The 3,934-nt window shown below is 37.7% G+C and overlaps 1 non-coding gene across 1 annotated transcript; it reads left to right on the top strand.

Annotated features, from left to right (window-relative positions):
* Positions 1 to 2,009: 2,009 nt before the first annotated feature.
* LOC111723572 lies at positions 2,010 to 2,087 on the top strand. The gene has a single exon (XR_002772089.1). It is a non-coding gene; the product is annotated as a small nucleolar RNA SNORD20 (small nucleolar RNA).
* The last annotated feature ends 1,847 nt before the right edge of the window (positions 2,088 to 3,934 follow it).

Here is a 3,934-nt window from a genome sequence, read left to right on the forward strand (position 1 = left end):
GGAGGACACAGATCTTATGAAATTACCCTGTAGCAAATCCTGAAAGAATAAAATAATCAAATGGACAAGGACTGGTGTCTGAATGATGCCACAACTTCTGGACAGTTGAGGCAAATGAAAACCCTTCTCTCTGTCTTGTAACTAACTCCCTGTGCCTCTCTCCAAAGTTTACACATGATTGCAATTAGGGCCAACCTGGATCATCCCAGATAAGAACTTCTCAAGATCCTCAACTTATTAGCAGTTTGTATCATATACAGTGTTATAGACTGAATGTTTGTGTCCCTCCCAACAGTCATACAACAAAATCCTATCACCTAGGAAGAGCACCTTCACCAGACCTGGTGTCTGCTGGCAACCTGATCTCAGAATTTCTAGCCATAGAATTTTGAGAAATACATTTATGTTGTGTAAGCCACCCAGTCCATGGTATTCTGTTTTAGGAGCCCCAAACTAAGACATAGGGACTATTGCAATGAAGTAATATTCACAAGTTCTGGGGCCTAGGGCATGGACAGGTCTTTTGGGGTATCATCATTTACCCCAATATGGCGCTTTCTATATATGATTTTTCTGAGTTATGCCTTATGCTTGGAAGCAACTGTATGCATTTAGGATTTGCCAAGAATTAATTGTACTAAAAAATACCTAACTCCTGACTCAGCAAGGAAAATTATTTATTTCATTAAAAACTTACATTTAACTCCTCACTGTTAGTGAAAATGCAGAAATTAAAAAAAAAAGAAACCAATAGACTAACAAAGTTGGGCATGAGGTGAACAGTAATAGAGAGAAAAGAATGAAGCTGGAGAATATGGAAGGTCCTACCTCAAGAAAAATACTTAATATAATGCCAAAAATATTGAATTTTATTGTGAAGAGTATAGGGAATCTACCAGAAAAAAAAAAAAATGCTTCAGTGTGGAAAATGGATTAAAATGGACAAGACCAACAGCAAAAAGTCTAGCTAAGATGCTTTTGCGGGAAGTTAGTAACTAAATGATGAGTAACTGCGCTCAGCAAGGCATGGAAGAGAGAGAAATGAGAAAAGCCTTGGTGACTGATTAGAAGTGAGCATTCTTGGCCCTTCAATTTATCTATTTTAAAAGTAGCTCCTAATGGTAATTTGGTGTTAATTTCCTTTCACATGGGCTATTTAACATGGTGCTTTGGAAAGGTCCCTATGTAATAATAACAGTTATGGTTTGTGTTGCCACAAGGCAGGACGCTTATTTGATCGTCAATCATCCATCCCACAATCCATTCGGCACAGCGTGACAGACAGCAGCCTGCAATGCCCTCCGAGGGCCCTGCCAATGAGAGCAGTTGGCGATGGCACAATTGAGTGAGTGCAGAGGCGTTTGTAAGGAGAAACAGCCTCAGCAGTTTAGCAGGGATTGGGGAAGATAGGCGTGTCAAAATCCTGTTCCAAGTCATTCAGTCCCCTTTACTCCTTAGAAAACTTAATGCTGTTATATTTAGGGTCATATGAGCCTAAGGCTAGAATGAGACTTACAAGCACATTCTATGGGAGATTTTACTTTTTTCCCTTCAAGGAAGTGCAAATGCTCTCAGCCACAATGCCAAAGAATAAGATAGAGTTATTCACACATCTCACCTGATTATGAGGACCTTCTCTCCCAGCAGGAGAGTAAGATCAATGAGTAACCAATTATTAAAAATTTTCTTAGTCTGGGCATGGTGACTCACACCTATAATCCTACCACTCTGGCAGGCTGAGGCAGGTGGATCACCTGAGCTCAGGAATTCGAGACCAGCCTGAACAAAGTGAGACCCATCTCTACTAAAAATAGAAATACTAGCCAGGTGTTCTGGCCTCAGTCTTTAGCCCCTGCTACTCAGGAGGCTGAGACAAGAAGATGGCTTGCAAGCCCAAGAGTTTGAGTTTACTATGAACTAAGATGCCATAGTAGTTAACCCCAGGGAGACTGAGTGGGACTCACTCTATCTTTTAAAAAAAAAAGTATTTTTTAACAAATAAAGAAGGATGGATATGATGACTGATTACCTGAAAAATAATTGATGAACTCCAGAAAATTTTGAAAAAATGAAGAAGTGAAATCCAGAGAAGATAAGTTATTTGAATGAAGTTAAAAATCTAGTAAGTTTCAGGGCTAAAACTGAAGTCTAGGTTCTCTTATTATAATCAGCACATTGTCTTTTCTAGTGCAAGAGATTTACCTGGTTTAACTCCAGTAACTAAGCCAAGAAGAGGCCTGCAGTTAGGCCTCAGTTGGCAATTAAGAGATGTAGGGTATATTTTCAGGTCTATCAGTAAGTGAATTTTTATCACAAAACATTTTACATTACTCTGAGGTTTGATTTCTTCATCTGAAAAATTGGAATTAGAAATCTTGAGAAGAGACACTAAGAAAGGGACTTCAAGGAGGTGGGAGGAAATCCTGACCTGCTGAACCAGGAAGCCTGGGGGGTCCATAGAATACAAATATGAAGTAACCTTGGTAACCGATGACCAATAGAAAGAAATGATCAATGGCCAATAGAACATGCCAATACTGCCTAGAGACACAGAGAAACCAAGGAAAGACTTGCAAACAGTTTCAAACATAATATTTATACCACTGGAGACATTTAAGTCTAGTCTCTCTCACCTTCTCACCTTCATGAGAGGGACTTAACCTAAGCTTTAGGACTTCCAACCTAAACTTTCTTTGTTCTTCCTGAATACAATCTGTCTGTGATACCCTGAAACTTGTCTAAGTCGCTTTTACTTTCTACCCTGACTGCCAGTTCCCCTCCAGTTGTATTTTCAGTTTCCACTCACATTCGCTTTCAGTTACCCCCATGTCTCGAGTGAACTGTCTAGCTCAACTCAGTAACTGAACCAGATCAACTGGGTTTGAGGAATCAGGACCCCCAATCTCCAACAAACCCTACCAATTTTCGTGTTGTGAAGATCAATGAATAAGGAGTAAAAAATTCCCTAAAATAAAGTTATCTCATTAAGGAAAATTTTATATCATAGTCCTTCAAATCAAGTAAATTCCTAGGAGTTTTACAAGAATACTGAAGCAAGATGCAGCATCAGGTGGAGAGGAAGGGACAGAAGCCCAGAAGGGAGACTTATTATTATAGAAGAAAGATACAAGATCAGAGATCATGACCAGACAGATTTGGATATTTTAAAGCTTGTAAATCATAATCTCTGATAATCAAGTTTATTGAGGGGAGAGGTGGAAGGAGAAATGGTAATAACATGTTTAGAAGGATTAAGTAGAATGAGCAGAACAGGAAGAAAAAACAAGAAGCAGAATTGCAAAAACAGTATTCATTTTTCATAACTATGCCTACCACTATACTTACAGAAATGCAGGTGTGTACACCTATACTTAGAACTGTATCTACAAGTGCAGAGATTTACACATGTGCATATACAATTTCACAGGGTTCAAGTCTATCCTGAAGTTGGTCTATAGATTCCTTGATAAATAAACTTCTACCCTAAAGTTGATCAATAGATTCCTAGGTAAACAGCCTTTTAAGAAAGGTGCACTAAGTTACTGTAAGCTGCAGGATAACTAGAATCTTCTTTAATATAAGCTGGTAATAATTTATCTAAGTAACAGAGAATGAAAAATTCTGAGACAGAGAATGAACACATTAATACCATGGCATAGCATTGCATAACATTACAGTGTAACCACAACATTTTTAGATGCTAAAATAATATTTATTGACAGTACAGCATATCTTATTCTATGTGATAGTTGGTAAAGATAAGTAAAAATTTCCTTAAAGAAGGAGATTTAAAAAGCCATATGCACCTAAACATATTAGTTTATATATGTCATTTTATCTACCAATGTTTTGATATAAGCTGTAGACTTTTTGCTAAAAGGTCTGTGGATTAGCCTGAGAATTTAAATATATTTGCAAATAATCTAGGTATAAA

This window comes from Otolemur garnettii, unplaced genomic scaffold, assembly GCF_000181295.1.
Source record: "Otolemur garnettii isolate 467f Iridium unplaced genomic scaffold, OtoGar3 scaffold00012, whole genome shotgun sequence".
NCBI lineage: Eukaryota > Metazoa > Chordata > Mammalia > Primates > Galagidae > Otolemur > Otolemur garnettii.